The sequence below is a fragment of the Pinus tabuliformis genome, chromosome 5_2, assembly GCF_031772625.1.
Source record: "Pinus tabuliformis cultivar Carrire ecotype Pingquan chromosome 5_2, CPIR1, whole genome shotgun sequence".
In the NCBI taxonomy this organism is placed as follows: Eukaryota; Viridiplantae; Streptophyta; class Pinopsida; order Pinales; family Pinaceae; genus Pinus; species Pinus tabuliformis.
The window spans coordinates 20,823,344-20,841,264 of NC_142306.1; the positions used below are offsets into that span (position 1 = coordinate 20,823,344).

General features: G+C 44.0%; 1 pseudogene; it reads right to left on the reverse strand.

The window, feature by feature from the left end:
- Positions 1-15,752: 15,752 nt before the first annotated feature.
- Positions 15,753-17,616, reverse strand: LOC149157361 (25S ribosomal RNA; annotated as a pseudogene).
- Positions 17,617-17,921: the final 305 nt, after the last annotated feature.

The following is a 17,921-nucleotide window of genomic DNA, read 5'->3' on the forward strand; positions in this document are numbered from 1 at the left end:
CAGTAGAGGTCTAGGTAGAGACGTGTTCCGGCGTCGTTAAACATAGTGACCGTCGATCTCTACGAAGGTGGGTGATTCCTCCTTAGGGACGATAGCACTAATACGGACTTGTGCTCCCGCGTACCGTCGCGTATATTGGGAGACCCCTATAGGAACAAAGCCTTTATCCATAGGAAGCCATGTCGGCTGCCCTACTGATCGCGATGCAGTGAACACAGCATTCACAAAGATCGACCACTCGTACCGTAAAACGTATTATGTGGTTTCGCGAAAGGTTTGGCACACCCCTCTGCCTAGAACTCCAGAGTAGTTTCTTTTGGCCTTTTTCAAACTCTATAAACTGAAAGAGTCCATCCGAGCATTTGTCACTTCGGGCTCGTTAATACATCGAAGGAGACTAAGTCATCTTTAGCTTTTTTTTCTCGACTCTTAAAAAGTGAAAAAGCAAGTTGTGTCTAAAGTGTCGTCATATAAAAATTCATTCTAAACGGAACATAATCACCCCTTATTCCTGCGTTGATCTTTCGGTTGAGAACATGGAACACACCAACCAAGGATTCCACATGATGGGACTCCTAGCCCTTTCTCCTCTTGGGGAGAAGTTGGTGTGCCCCACATGGCCACATTGTCGCTTCTAGGGCTGACAATTGGCCTGCCAGTTTGGCTATTCTCAACCACTGTAGTTCAGAACACCACGGTTCCTGAACAGTTGAGTCAACAGTTAGACCAGTCTAGAGCTACCCCCCAGCCTTCCACTTCTTATAAATCTTCCTCCGATCCGTCCTCTTTGAAGGGTCGAGCCGCCGAAAGCAGAGCTCCTGCAGAAAGAAGAAGGTTCCGATCCTTCCTCTTCGAAAGGTAGAGCCGCCGAAAGCAGAGCTCCCATAGAGAAGAAGAAGGAGAAGAAGAAGAAGGAAAAGAAGCAGAAGGAGCCAAAGTCGGCTGGGGGCAAGCAAAAGACATCTAACCGAAATCCACACACAGCACAGACCGGGCCTAAGTCGCCATGTGTCATATGTGAAGGAGACCACTTCCACCGTGATTATCCCAGTATTCCCCGGATACTAAGGACTGGTCCCCTTGTTTGCACAGTTCGGAAGCATCAACCTCTGACTGCCAGGTTGAATGCTTACCGTCGACCAGCGAAAGTGAAGTTCTAGACAACGAAGGGAATGAGATTCCCCTACGAACTGTGTGAAGGCAATCACACCCCTCCGCCGTTGTCCCTTTCTAGACGAAGCAAAGAGAGTTTTGGAAGATCAACCGTTGCACCGTTGCTACTTCCTCCTAGATACCAAAAACTCACGCCAAGTCCTTCGTTGGTCGAAAATACAGCTGCCCCCCCCGCTCATAGGGCCAGCTGAAGCGTCAGTCACTGAAAATGAACCTACTGAATCCGGACTGGACGAAAGTCCAAAGGTCGAAACGACAGTTGACCCGGTTCTCCCTTCAGAAGTTTCGTCTTCAAATAACACAGTCACTGAGGATTCATCTTCAGCTGACACCCTCACCGAAGAGAGTAAGGATGACACCATCCAGATTCTTTTCATCAACACCGATTCTGATGAACATCAGGGAAATGTGCCCACTCCTTTATCGCAGGAAGGAGCATCGTCAGGATCATATCCGGCCGTATATTCGGTCCCACCACCAAGCAACCTGGTTGTGTCCCTTGATTGGAACCAACTAGGCAGACCCCGATTACTAGCCAGTATACCATTCAGAATTATAGTCCAAATATACAAAATGGTGATGGCTGGAACTATGATTGATGAAGGGGCGTCTGTGAGTATCCTATCCTCTACTGCTTGGAAAGCACTGGGTTGCCCGGCGCTTTTTCCCGAGATAAGGAATCTCTCGGGTTTCGATAAGGGAACCAGTCGACCATTAGGGATTCTACCTAATGTGCCTATTACATTGAAAGGGAAGGCTGTCAAGATGAATTTGATGCTTGTCCAAGGACCCTTGGATTATAACCTACTCCTTGGACGAGACTACATATATTGCATGGAAGCAATAGTCTCCTCACTCTTTCGAATAATGTGTTTTCCACACGAAGGAAGAATGGTCAAGCTCGTAGACCAACTTTCACTTCCGGGATCACGCATCACAAATAGTCACATACCTATCCTGAATGGTCTTTTCGATCAAGAAAGGTCTCTACCTCCGGTTCTTCTTCCTGATGAGTGCGAGTGATTCGGGAAAGTAAGGCTGGAACCCAGGGGGCATGCATCCTGGTCTGCTTCGGGCAGAGAAAACCTTGGGAATAAAGTAGAATTTCCGCGGGAGAATATGACTAGTCCGTACCCCGTCCCCTCCTTCATCTTTGTGAATCTTCCTCTGAGCCTTCCTCTTCGAAAGGCAGAAGCCGCTGAAAAGCAGAGCTCCCATGGAGAAGAAGGACAAGAAGAAAAAAGAGAGAAGGGGCAGTTAGGAAGTGGGGTTGTTCTGGAATAAGATTCTTTTGTTAAAGTTATGTGGGAGGACGGGGGCCCGTTACTCACCGTTGTCTATTTCGGTAGGCATCGCCGAAGAAAGGTTTTGTTTGAAAATTAACGGAACAATCTTTGGGTAACCTGAAAGAGGTAGGCCTCCCTCAATAACACAAACTGTTTTGTCTTTGAGAAGTGTTCTTCTCTTGTCGCAAAGATCAGTTAGAAATTGGGCTGACGAGAAGACAAGTACCGCGTAAGACCCGCTAAAAATAACGAGAAGACAAGTATCGTTAACATTAGGACTGACAAGACGACAAGTAGATGATAACACCCGAAGAAAAGCAGATGTGAAAGAGAGGAGGGGCAACCTTGAAATTGTACTTTATACCTGGGGGCATGCAAACCTCTTGGAATGCAAGCACGGGCGGCTTTTTAGTTTTTAGGTCCGTAGGTCTAACCCCTCTAACTCGTAGGATAAGTCGATACCCAGCTTGCATAAAGAGAGGGTATGGAGCAAAGCATAGCGAGATGAAGCTCCTTAAAAAATAGCGAGCACTAGGAGACCTTCCTACTTTATGACTGGTAAAAACGAGCAGTTTTGGCAAAGTTCATGCTCGTTAAAAAAATAAACGCAAAAACGAGTAGTTTTGGCAAAGTTCATGCTCGTTAAAAAATGAACGCAAAACCGAGCAGTTTTAACGCGGAATTCATGCTCGTTAAAAAATAAACATAAGCATGTGAGCAAGCTTCCCCCAGAGTTCAAGCTCATCAAGAAAAAATGAACCGGTAAATAACCATTTGAGACCGTAAATTCATCAGCCATAAAAGCCTTGGTCGTGTTTGCACCGTCACCTCCACTTTTCATTTGGCCGATCATTCACATCCACTTGATTGTTTACCTATTTTGAGGAACAGCTGCGAAGAGTGATTTCACCTAGCCATCCTTGTAACATTGCCGTGATTGGAAAATTCCAACCTGTACCTGGAATCTGCTGCTATCCCTGTTTATCACTCGTTCCTCAAAATACGAGTCTTCTTTGAGCTCTTTTCACTGACTCGTAAAATATGAAAAGTTTGCCGAGTTTTGGCCTTCCAGCTCGTTAAAAGAACATGAAGAGCTATCCCTCCTCTAGATTTTAATATTTTTGGACCTGAGGGATTATTTCACAAAAGATCGAGCGCTTGTCTAGTTCGGCTCGATAAAGCTATCGAACATTCATCCCTTCTGTATTGTTTAATACTTTTTCGGACTTAAGGGATTAGATGACGAAAAAGGACCTCTGGAGTCAACTTTATGTACCCTTTTCGGACTCTCTAAAAATGAAAAGGACCGAATTTCTTTGTCGCTAGGCTCGTTAAAAAATATTGAATAGCGACAAACTTGTCTTTAGACGAGAACGAGTTTCCCTATCGCTAGGCTCGTTAAAACATAGCGATGGGCTTGCCCGAAGGGCAGGTTATAGAATAAGCATATGTTATCCTCCTCAAAGCTTGACAAAAATAAAGAGGTACTGGTCAGAAATGACTGGGGAAAAATTGGAGAACCTCAAAGCTTAATGGTAGCAAGTCGCTCTTGAACATGACACTTTTGCCTCCGTAAATATCGGGTTGGGTTATTTTCATTCACCGTCCCTTCACCATGGTCTCGCCATAACCATCCATATATGGGGTAATGCTACCGATCCATCACATCAGTGTCGTTATATGTTCAAGAGATGTCATTCAGAGAGTGTCAACTGGGTCCCATCCACTACCATACATCATCTTTTGTCCTTCCATGATCGCCACCCTGAATTCTATTTCACAGATCGTTTTCACCATCATCACAAACGCTAGCTCCGTTCCGTGTCACTGATGTGGGATTCATTAAGGCCCTCCTTTGATAGATCGCTTCTTGTCGACATCAGCTCATTATCCAAGAAGTTGATCTAGGAACACCCCCTCAGTACTTTGAAGCTTGCATGCCTCAATGGCAAGTTTCTCACTTCCGGCGACAGGTATACATTAATGACCTTCGACCGGGAGACTTTGCGTGGTGTTCGACGCCAAATCCTATATTCACCCACGTGAATTTTGCTGTAGTACCTTGAGGGTCATCATCATTATCGGTGATTCCTCTCGCGCTTGTTAACAGTTTACATTATTGACTGGTAATCAAGCGATGTCTTTCCATGTTCGACTCCAAGAAATTCTCACATGGATCGACTTGTACTTAGAGTGAAGATCGGACAAGATTGAAGACCCCGGATCTAGTTTCATCCATCTGGGCTGCGATATATATTCAGGAGATAAAGACATAGACATGTGCAGCAGATGATCATCCTACTAAAAGGATGATAATTAAAGCAGAGAATTATCAGTCTACTATCAGACGATCGTCTGTTTATGTACAGAAAATGTATTTATAAAGCTGAGCATGGGAAATGCCCGCATCAGCTAGATCATGAAAGCAAGTATGAAAAAATAATGTATTGTATTGTATTTTGTTACAGGTCACCTCCCCGAGATTGAATGAACTTCAGATCCTCCTAATAAAGCATTTCACCCGATAAACGACCTCATACTTTAGGGGCAATTGTTATAGACATTTTTGTGCCTTACAGCACGAAGCATGGAATGTCAATAATCTGAGGGATCCAAAGTCCCTAAACATGTTGTTCTTACCCTTAGAGGAACAAGGTCAGCAAACCACAGCACTGCAAATCAGTTCTCCACTGAAAAACACTCAAAAACATGTCAATTTTGATCATGTCAACTGCTCCACTGAGCACTGCACTGAATGTCAACTGCTCCATGTTGTACCTGCGCTGAATGTCAAGTTCATCAAAGGCTACCTGCGCTGAGCGTACTTGGACATGTGGAGGATCTCATCCCATGGGATCTGGAGGCCGGAATTTAGTGCAAATAATTGTTGTTGGTTTACAGTTGTGAGGATTGGGTGATTGCTTGAGGGAGGTGAAGAGGAGATTTCTTTCCGTCGGGAAGGTGATGCTGGATTGGACCTCTTACGTTGTATCACCGCCTGAACCTTACTTTCTTCCATTAATAAAGCATTTGAGGTTCTTCTATTCGCATGTGTTTCAATGATGTATTGTCTTACTTGCGTATTTGATTTATGCTAATCCTTGAATCAATTATGAATGCATGCTTCTTGTAGTTTCCTTTTCCTGTCTTGTTTGCAGGATCTCGTGTAGCTGGGCCCGTGAGAAGACTTGGAGCTGGGAGCAAGCGGCAAAGAGAGAAGATTGGATCGACCATTTGCGTAAGACATCGGTAAGTGGATCTCTTCCTTTCATCTTTTGCATGTCATAAAGAAGTAATTTTAGATAGCTTTGCTTCAGCTGTTGCTAAGGAACTATCACCCTTAGAGTGGGATAGGGTCATTCTGTGTTGGATACTTTTCCCCACAACACTCCCCAAACTTGGGTGGTCGTTCCCTGTCACGCGATGACATGGAAACTCGAAGCTCCCCAGATTTGGGCGGAATTTTTAGCCACGGTGCAAGCGACATGGGAACCCCGCATTTCCTAGACTTTAGTAGCAATTTTTGTCGTGATGAAAAATGGAAACCCCATGTGTCCACTGACTTGGGTAGTAGTTTCCATCACGCCGCGAAATGGACACCCCAAATTTCCTGAACTTTGGCGGCTTTTCGTTGCCCCGCGACATGGAAATCGAATTTCCACAAACTCTCGGGTGATTCACGGTGTGTTGTGACATGGAAACCCTAGCTTTTCCAAAATTCGGTGCTTTCTATCAGTGGTTCTAGTCATGCTGCGACATGGAAACCGTGAGTTCCCCAGACATGGGCAATAGTTTCGAAACAACCGAAGTTCCCTAGAATTGCGAGCTGGTTTGCATCATCATGGAAACCCCAAGTTCCCCGCGTTGGGGCATTGTTGAAAACCTCATGTTTCCATCGTGCCGTAAAATGTGGAAACCCGCAGTTCCATCAAGAGCAGGACATGGAAACCCCAAGTTTCCCTAGACTTGGACGCCCTCGGTTTCAGCCATGGCGTGACATGGAAACCCTGGGTTTCCCAGGCTCAGGCGCCAGGGCGTAACATGGAAACCCCAAGTTTCCCCAAGCTTGGGCACCACTGGTTTTGGTCGTGGAATGACATGGAAACCCCAAGTTAGGCTTGGGTGCCAGGACGCGACATGGAAACCCCATGTTCCTGCAGGCTTTGGCGCCGCCAGTTTCGGTCGTTGCGCAACATGGAAATGCCAAGTTTCCCCAAGTTTGATTGCTGCGGTGCGACTTGGAAACCCCAAATCATGACATGGAACCCCAAATTTTTGCGCCGAGCGGAAGCCCAAACTTTAGGGGTGGTTGGAAACCCCAAATTTTGAGAGCGACATGGAAACCCCAAATTTTGGGTGGGACATGGAATCCCCAAATTTTTTTGCACCGAGCGAAAGCCCCAAATTTTACGTGCCAGGTGGAAACCCAAAATTTTTAGCATGACATGGAAACCCCAATTTTTTTTGCATCGGGTAGAAGCCCCAAATTTTAGGTGCCGGGTGGAAACCCCAAATTTTTGGCACTAGGGCGTGGCATGGAAACCCCAATTTCTCCCATTCTTTGGTGCCGGGGTGTGGCATGGAAACCACAATTTTCCCATTCTTGAGCGTCGGGGCACGGCATGGAAACCCCAAATTTTGGGTGCCGAGGGGCGACATGGAAACCCCAATTTCCCTGGGCCTCAGTGCCTTTTCTATCGTGGCATGGAAACCCCAAATTTCCTGCCCCTAAGCAATAAAGAATTGTCGTCTGGAGGAAGAGGAAAGGTGCAAGAGCAGGAGGGTTGTCTGGATTTTTTGTGACAAGAACAAAGCTCTGAATTGAGGTGACCAAGGGCCAAATCTCAGTGGATCATGGCAGCAAGGCCACTCTACCACTTACAATACCTTGTCGCATATTTAAGTCATATGCAAAGGATTCTTCTCAATGACCATTTGAAATTGAACTTCAAAGTTGCCCCGACCAAGATGCTTCACGGTCGTGGTTTGCAAATGACACGGGCCCCAGGGGGCAACAAAGCGACACCCCTACTGTGGGTCAAGATACAGTTGAAGAGTGAAATGCGCCACTTCTAGCGTGGATTCTGACTTATAGGCATTCAGTCATAATCTGACACACAGTAGCTTTGAGCCTACTTTTCAACCAAGTGCGATGACCAATTATGTGAATCAACAGTTCCTATTGTACTAAGTTGAATTACTATTGCGGTGCGGTTCAGCAAGAAGCTCTTCTTCACCTCATGAAAAGCTTAGATCACCCAACACTATGATATTGCACCAAGAAACCAGCAGCACTTCCTTACAAGATACAAAATTCCAGCCTCTAGATCTCTGGGATGAGGGATCCATATATAGATGTCTGTAAGAGAGGTGAGTCAGCTTGAGATTTGATTAGTGTCTTCCATCTGATAGTTCTTGATTCCACTTGGAGATTGATGATCTCTTACTCATCCCTGGTCGAATTCAGAGCGGCAAGTGTCACAAGAGAAGTTTCCGGAAGATTCCATGCTTCTCCACCTTGCGGATTGACCCTGCCATTTGTCCCTTCTCGCCCATCGCACCCCATAGAAGGGCGTTTTGACATGCAATGCACCTACTGTGTGTATTAAGGTGGGATGCAACGCACTTTGCCTATGGAGCAGGTGAAATGGTCCAGTTTTGACCAGTTCTGAGTGTTTTTCATGGAGAACTTCTGGGAGAAGGTGTAATCAGTTGACCTTGTTCTTTTAGGGGTTGGAACAACACCTTTAGGGACTTAGGAGACCTTGGTTTATGGACATTTATGCTTGGGGTTGCAGTGACCAAAAATGTCTATAACAGTTGCCCCCTAAAGCATGAGGTCGTTAATCTTTTTGATGTTGGGTGAAATGCTCTATCATGAGGATCCAAAGTTCTTTCAAGATGGAAGGAGACCTGTAATAAGATACAATACAGTACATTATCTTCATAATATTTTCATGATCTAGCTGAGGCGGGCATTCCCATGCTCAGCTTTATAAATTCATTTTTCATGTACATGAGACAGACAATCGTCTGAGTGTAGACTGACGATTCTGGTAGAGCCATCATCCCTTAGATTGGATGATTATCTATGCAGAAATGATGTACATTTGATGTCTTTATTTTCCTGAATATATATCGCAGCCCGGATGGATGAAACTAGATCTGGGGTCTTCAATCTCGTTCGATCTTCACTCAAATTACAAGTCAATCCATGTGAGAGATGTTCTGGAGTCGAACATGGAAAGGCATCGCTTGATTACCAGCCAATGATGTAAGCTGTTAACAAGCGCGAGAGGAATCATCGATAATGATGATGACCCTCAAGGTACTACAATACAATTTACGTGGTGTGAATAAAGGACTTGGCATCAAACACCACGCAAAATCTTTCGGTCGAAGGCCATTGATGTAAACCTGTCGCCGGAAGTGAGAAACTTGCCACTGAGGCATGCAAGCTTCAAAGTACTGAAAGGGTTGTTCCTAGATCGACTTCTTGGATAATGAGCTGATGTTGACAAGAAGCGATCCACTATAGGAGGGCCTTAATGAATCCCACATCAATGACACGGAATGGAGAAAATGATTTTAATGGAGGTGAAAACGATCTGGTGATATAAGGTTCAGGGTGGCAATCATGAAAGAATGGAGCATAAATGTATTGCAGTGGGTGAGACATAGGGAATTCTCTGAGCGACTTCTATTGAACATATCGGCGACACGGTCATGACGGATCAGAAGCATTAACCCCAAATGTGGATGGTGTGATGGAACCATGGATATGTGACCAGTGAATGGAACAACCCAACTCGACTTGGATGCGGAGTGAAAGTGTCATGTTCAAGAGCGACTTGCTACCAACAAAGTTTCTTCAAGTTTTCTTCCCAATTTTTCCCTAGTCATTGCTGACCAGTACCTCCTTATTTTTTTCAAGCTTGAGGAGGATAACATATGCTTTTTCTATAATTTGGCCTTTGGGCAAACCCATCGCTATGTTTTAATGAGCCTAGCGATAGTGAAACTCGTTCTTGTCTGTTATGTAAAAGTTTGTCACTATTAGGTTTTAACGAGTTTAACGACAAAGATAACTCGGTTCTTTTCAATTTTAGAGAATCTGAAAAGGGACATAAAGGAAACTCCAAAAATCCTTTTTCGTCATCTAATCCCTTAAGTTCGAAAAAGTATAAAATAATATAGAAGGGATGAATTTTCGGTACTTTTAAAGCCTAACAAAACAAGTGCTCGATCTTTTTGTGTAATAATCCCTCGGGTCCAAAAAGATTAAAATCTAAAGGAGGGATAGCACTTCTGATCACTTTAATGAGCTGGAGAGGCCAATGGCTCGACAATATTTTCATATTTTACGAGTCATTTGAAAAGAGCTTAAAGGAGACTTGTATTTGAGGAACGAGTGATAAATTCGGATAGTAGCTGATTCCAGGTAAGGTTTGGAATTTTCCAATCATGACAGTGTTACAAGGATGGCTAACAGGATCACTCTTCGCAGTTGTTCCTCAAAAGGGGTAAACAATCAAGTGGAGGTGAATGATCGACCAATACAGAGTGGAGGTGGTGATAAGAACACGACCAAGGCTTTAAAGGCTGAAGTACTACATTCACGATGGTTATTTACCAGAAATTAGTTAATTTTTTTAATTTAAAATGAGCTTAAACACTGGGGGAAGCACTTGCTCATTGCTTATGTTTATTTTTTAACGAGCTTGAAATCCGCGATAAAACTGCTCGATCCAATCGTATAATAAGGATGTCTCATATAAGATGCTATTTTTGTGGAGCTTGCACCTTACAAAGCTTTGCTCCAGATCCTTTCTTTATGCAAGTTAGGAAATGACCAATCCTACGAGTTTAAAGGGTTAGAGGACCTACAAAGTTAAAAAAATAAATGGTCGCTCTTCGCTTGCATGCCAAAAGGTTTGCATGCCCCCAGGTATAGTGAAATAGAGTTTCAAGGTTACCCCTCAATTTGCAGACAAAACATTTGTTTTATCAGGAAAGGCCTACCTCTTTCAGGTTACCAAAGATTGTTCTATCTGTGTTACAAACAAAACACTTCTTCGGCGATGCCTACCGAAATAGACAAAGGCGAGTGGCGCAGACGCCTCCACTCACATAACTTTGATGAGGGAATCTTATTCCAGTCTAATCCCATTTTCCAAAATGGACGGGTGTGTTAGACTAGTCATATATCCCTCGCAGAAACCTACCCTATACCTGAAGTTTTCCTGCCGAAGCAAACCAGGGTGCATGCCCCCTGGGTTTCAATCATATCCTCCAAATCACTCGCGCTCATCAGGAGGACGGACTGGGGATTGATGAGACATTCCTTGCATGAAAAGACCATTCAGGGATGGTACATGACTATTTTCTATGCGTGAACCGGGGAATGAAAGCTGGTCTACGAGCTTGACCACTCTTCCTTCGTGCGGAAAACACATTACTCTAAAGAGTGATGAGACAATGGCTCCCATGCAATAAATATAGTCTCGTCCAAGGAGTATATTATAATCCAGGGGTCCTTGGACTACCATTACATTCATGTGAACAATTTTCCCTCTCAATGTTATGGCCACATTAGGAAGGATCCCTAACGGTCGACTGGTTCCTTTGTCAAAGCCTGTTAGATTTCTCATCTCAAGCAAAAGCGATGGTGAACCAAGCGCTTTCCAAGCAGTTGAGGAAAGGATACTCATAGAAGCCCCTTCATCTACGATGGTACTTGCCATGACCATTCTATATACTTGAGCAATGATTTGAAATGGTACAATAGCCGGTAAACGGGGTCTGCCTAGTAGATTCTAGTCAAAGGAAACAACTAGGTTGCTTGGAGGTGGGACCGAATAGATGACCGGGTACGACTCTGATGAACTTTCTTCCTGCGATAAAGGAATGGGTAAGTTGCCCCCATGTTCATCAGAGTCTGTGCTTACGAAAAGAATTTGGACAGTGTCATCTTTGTTCTCTTCGGTGACTGTATCATCTGAAGATGGAACCTCTGAAGGCAAGACCGGGTAAACTGCCGCCTCGACCTTTTGACTTTCGTCTGGTATGGATTCAAATGGTTTTTCTTCAATGGTAGATACTTTAGCCGACCACAAGGGTGTGTCAGCCGGATTTTCAACTAGTGACGGACTCGGCAAGAGTTTCTTATATCCAGGAGGGAGCCGTAACGGTGAAACTGGACAGTCGTCCAAAACTCTTTTAGCCTCATCTAAGAAGGGAAAACGGTGGACGGCGTGATCTCCTTCACACAGTTTACAAGGAAATTTACATTTTCCTTTTTGTCCAGGGGCTTCACTTTCACTAGTTGACGGTGTATTTTCAACATGATCATCAGAGGTTGATGACACCGGGTTGTGCAAACGAGGAGACCAATCCCTTAAGATCCGAGGGATGCAAGGACAATCTCGATGATAGTTGTCTCCTTTGAAAATGACACATGGCGATTTAGGCCTGGTCGGTGCAGTGTGTGGATTTTCGCCAGACGATGCTTGGTTGCCCCTTTTCGCCTTTGGCTCCTTCTTCTTCTTCTCTTTCTTCTTCTTTTCCTTCTTCTTCTCAGGTACTTGATTTTTGGCTTTACCAGCTTCATCAAGCGAAGAGGAAGGAGTAGAGGAAGAATTAGACGAAGTAGAGGGTTGGGGGTAACTCTGGAATCGTTTAGTTGTTGACTCGATTGTTCAAGAATCGCGGGTTCTAAACGATGGAGGTTGAGAAGAGCCATACGGGCAAACCAATTGTCAATCCTAGAAGCGACAATGTGGCCATATGGGGTGCACCAACATCTCCCCAAGAGGAGAAGGGACTAGGATTTCCTCCAAGGGGAACCCCTTGGTTGGTGGACTCCATTTTCCTCAACCTAAGACCAACATAGGAAAGGTGATAACTATTCCATTTAAAATAAATTTTAGACGCTTTGACACAACTTGTTTTTTCAATTTTTAAGAGTCGAGAAAAAACAAAAGATGACTCTAGTCGCCCTCTATTTTTAATGAGCCTAAAGTGACAAGTGCTCAGATGGACCTTTTCCGTTAAGGAGTCTGAAAAGGAACGAAAGGGACTGCTCTGGAAATATAGATAGAGGGATTACCAAACCAATTGCAAAACTGTAGAATACTTTTTACGGTACGGTAGTCAATCTTCTCGAATGTTGTGTTCAGTGCATTGCGATCGATAGGGTGGCAGACATGACTTCCTATGGATAAAGTATTAAGCCTATTGTGGTCTCCCAAAATATCCTCGATGATACGTGGGAGCACAAATCTATACTGGCACTTATCGTCTCAAAGTGGAGGAATCACCCAACCAACAGTGAAAACAACAGTTACCAAGCTTTACGACACTGGAATACGTCTCTAGCGTAGACTTCTAGATGTTGTGCGTTAGGTTCCAAAGCGTTTTTAGATTCATTAAATTTATTTTATAGTTGATCTTGCTTAAGAAATTTTCCTTTCAGGTTCACCGCGTGATGTAGATGTACAATTCCTAAAATGCAATCTAAGATGATAAACAGTCGTTTAATATTCTTTTTGCAATGAAAATCCTAGCTACTAAGGAAATGGAGATGGCGTTCTTTCAACAAAGAGCAAAGAGCACACACTATATGCACTATCCTAAATCAAACCGAAAATCAGTCTAAATGAAAATGCACATGCATGTATTTGTTTTCAGACTTCTTAATGTGTAAATGATAAAAATAAAGCTAATGCGCAAATCTAAATTATTTTTCAAAGTGACAATTACTAACAAGTTTCTTTTCAAAACAAAATGAGGACAATGACAACACTTTGCAATTTGGAATTGAAAACTTGCTTTCGACACTAGAAAAACTACTAATTCAGATCAAATACAAGAGTAACAGTGTAATCGACTATCAAGAACAATCAGATTCTCTTCTATGATTGAAAATGACACTTGCGACACTTTCAAATCAAGAAACGACAGTACAATTACGCTACTTCTTTGTAAAGGAGAACTGAAAATAACTCAAAAAATACATAAAAACATTTACAGTTCTTTGCACAATGGAGGTGGAATAATAGCAAGGAAAGGGGTTTCAAACAGAGGTGTACTGACTATAGGCAGCAAAACTCCTGAATAGATTTGAAAAGAGTGAACACAGAAACCAAAATTTAGGAAAAAGGCCTTGTCTGATCAGCGCACCTGTAACACAGTGAAACTGAAATGCAACGAACCTACTACACTGGGGAAGTGCACTGCATTTGAAGTTCATAGAACAGACAGTGCGCTGGACTAGGGACGAGACTTTGATTGGGTTCCGGGTCATAGTTTGCAGTTCAGTTCAGGGATTTAGGCCGAGCAAGTGGTAATTAGTAAATCAATCACAGGGGTAGATCTAAGGAGGTTACTAGAGCCACCACAAGGGCAACTAGAGAGTTTGTAAATCAATTGTTTAATTCATAAACAAAACCCGGAGATTGACTGAAGCAGCGTTGATCTACTTTGCACTTGCATAGAAAATGCAGTTCGAAGGCTAGCTGGCTTGACTTCAAGCCCCGTCTGTAAGTTTATAAAGTAAACAAATGTAGATGAACAAACAATCTACTCGCTCCCCAGTGGAGTCGCCATTTTGTTACCGGGAATAGTTTCTATGCAGAGCTGCTAATCCCACTAAGGCTAGTAGCTACCTTAGAAACAAACAAACTTAAAATTACTTTTTTTTTCCTTTATGAGAGATAGATGAGAGAAGAATAAAGGAGACCAACCTCTGTCTTGCGTTTGGTTCCTTGCTCGATTCCTCTCTCTTCTGATAGTCCTTTGCTACTTGCTTTCTTGTGTACCTAGCTTCACAGAGTACATGTAGAATCAAAGCAGCATAACACTATACGAGAACATAGATCTATTATCATAAGCAATATAGGATCAGATGTATATTAACAATACAAATGCATAAAACATCAATCACACAAGTGTATGGAGGAAAGCTTGAATAGATCTATTGATAATCAAGAAAGAGCCAAGAGAATTACAACCAATTGTTCTGACCCAACATCATCCTCTCAGCAAGAAGCCCTTCTTCACCTCATCAAAAGCTTAGATCACCCAACACTATGATATTGCACCAAGAAACCAGCAGCACTTCCTTACAAGATACAAAATTCTAGCCTCTGGATCTCTGGGATGAGGGATCCATATATAGATGTCTGTAAGAGAGGTGAGTCAGCTTGAGATTTGATTAGTGTCTTCCCTCTGATAGTTCTTGATTCCACTTGGAGATTGATGATCTCTTACTCATCCCTGGTCGAATTCAGAGAGGAAGGTGTCACATGAGAAGTTTCTGGAAGATTCCATGCTTCTCCACCTTGTGGATTGACCCTGCCATTTGTCCCTTCTCGCCCATCGCACCCCATAGAAGGGATTTTTGACATGCAATGCACCTACTGTGTGTATTTAGGTGGGATGCAATGCACTTTGCCTATGGAGCAGGTGAAATGGTCCAGTTTTGACCAGTTTTGAGTGGTTTTTCATGGAGAACTTCTAGGAGAAGATGTAATCAGTTGACCTTGTTCTTTTAGGGGTTGGAACAACACCTTTAGGGACTTAGGATCCCTTGGTTTATGGACATTTATGCTTGGGGTTGTAGTTCTGAAAAATGTCTATAACACCCATAGAATAAGTAAAATAATGTTAAAAGTAGTTCTATTTCACTTGCGCCGAAAATGGCTCCCACTTATTCTACACCTCTCAAGTCATTTCACAAAGTCGGACTAGAGTCAAGCTCAATAGGGTCTTCTTTCCCTGCTGATTCTGCCAAGCCCGTTCCCTTAGCTGTGGTTTCACTAGATAGTAGATAGGGATAGTGGGAATCTCGTTAATCCATTCATGCATGTCACTAATTAGATGACAAGGCATTTGGCTACCTTAAGAGAGTCATAGTTACTCTCGCTGTTTACTTGCGTTTGGTTGAATATCTTCACTTTGACATTCAGAGAACTGGGTAGAAATCACATTGCGTCAGCATCTGCAAGCACCATCACAATGCTTTGTTTTAATTAAATAGTTGGATTCCCCTTGTCTGTACCAATTCTGAGTCGACTTTTCGACACCTAGGGAAAAGCCCCCGACAGGGGGCATTCTATGCCCGTAGCCCAATTGGCACACAACTGCCCGCCCTCACTGCAAGAGCAGCTCAGGTAGACTACCAATAGCCCTCGAGTTGAGGGTGTAGACCCCTAGGCCCAACCCTCAAAGCCAATCATTTTCCTAAAGTTACGGATCTGTTTTGCCGACTTCCCTTACCCACATTGTTCTATTGACCAAAGGTTGTTCACCTTGGAGATCTGATGCGGTTATAAGTACAACTAGGCATGAACGGTACTCGGTCATCCAGATTTTCAAGGTCCACCGAGGGCACACTGGACATCACAAGATGTGCGGTGCTCTTCCAAATACTGGACCCTATCTCCAGGTGAACCGATTCCAGGGTGGGCAAGCTATTAAAAAGAAAAGATGAATCTTCCAAGGGCCCTCAATGACGTATCCATATTTACTAACGTTGTTTCCAGCCTCCATGTCCCAGTTCGGGAATATTAACCTGATTCCCTTTCGATGCTCATGTAGAGTGAACGCTTGATACAAGGCTTCCCCATCTCTTAGGATTGACTAACCCATGTCCAAGTGTTGTTCACATGGAACCTTTCCCCACTTCAATCTTCAAAGTTCTCATTTGAATATTTGCTACTACCACCAAGATCTGCACCGGGGACTGATCCACCCAAGGTCACACCCGAGGTTTCTCAACAACCCCCACGTCCTCCTACTCATCGGAGCTAGGAAACTACTCTGACAATTGAGTATAGGTTTTGCGCTTAAGCGCCATCCATTTTCGAGGCTAGTTGATTCGGCAAGTGAGTTGTTACACACTCCTTAGCGGATTTCGACTTCCATGACCACCATCATGCTATCTTAATCAACCAACACCCTTTGTGGGATCTAGTTTAGTGCACAATTCAGCACCATAACTTGACTTTTGGTTCATCTCGCATCGCCAGTTTTGCTTACCAAAAATGGCCCACTTCAAGCTCTTGATTCCATGGAGCGGCTCAATGCAGTAGCTGCACCCTCTTACCTATTTAAAGTTTGAGAATAGGTTGAGGGCATTACACCCCCTATGCCTCTAATCATTTGCTTTACTTGATAAAACTCGTGCCTGAGCTCCAGCTATCCTGAGGGAAACTTCGAAGGAAACCAGCTACTAAGTGGTTCGATTAGTCTTTCGCCCCTATACCTAAGTCAGACGAACAATTTTCACGTCAGTATCACTACGAGCCTCCACCAGAATTTCCTCTGGATTCACCTTGCTTAGGCATAGTTCACCATCTTTTGGGTCCCAACAGGTGTGCTCGCACTCGAACCCTTCGCATAAGCTCAAGGTTGGTCGATGATGCTCCCCCCAGAGAGGGGATCTCACTCGTTAGCTTCCTTACGTGTCGGAGGTTTTCAAACCCACCGACTCGCACACATGTTAGACTCCTTGGTCCATGTTTCAAGATGGGTCGAATGGAAAGCCCGCCAACCAACACCAAGAGCGTGTAGGTGCACACAGCCTGCCACAAGGGTGCATTCTTCATTCCTTGACCACCGTAATGGAAAACTGGCAGGTAGTAATCCACCCTCACTTGTGACGATGCAGTAGCCTATGTTGGTTTGTACCTCAAGTCGATCGGTGGGCCAGCCTAAGCCATTCCACATCCGACCGAGATGCATTGATAACCTCCATCTCCTTCCCTCCCAACAATTTCAAGTGCTCTTTAACTCTCTTTTCAATTTCCTTTTCATCTTTCCCTTACGGTACTTGTTCGCTATCAATCTCTCGACTGTATTTAGCCTTGGATGGAATTTACCACCCAATTAGGGTTGCATTCCCAAACAACCCGACTCACCAACAACACCTAGTGTTGCGGTAGGGTCCCGGCCTGATAGGGCTATCACCCTCTCAGGAGCCCCTTCCAAGGGACATGGCCTAGGTCTGCCGCTGAGGATGCTTCTATAGACAACAATTCAGGGGATGTTGAAGCCTGATTTTCATGTTGGGCTCTTCTCGGTTCGCTTGCCGCGACTAGAGGAATCCTTGTAGGTTTCTTTTCTGCTGCTTAATTATATGCTTAAACTCAACGGGTGTTCTCGCTTGAGCTAAGGTCGCAAAGTTGGATCTAAATCCACCCTACCCAATGGGAGGACAAGAGAGAGCAAAGCAATTTTGAGCGATCCATGTGAAGTAGGAAAGTGTTCTCTTTGTGGACAGAGGCAACCCCTCTAGCTCTAGAGTGGGTCTTGCCACAGTAAAACAAAACAACAAACGATTTCCTTAAATAGTCGTTATTGGAGGCCTACCTCAAAACCAGTGTTTGGTGAAGCTTTCGTTTCACCGCACCAGCTTTTGTTTCCTTCTCCTTAATGAGCAATTGACCTGAAACACCACAA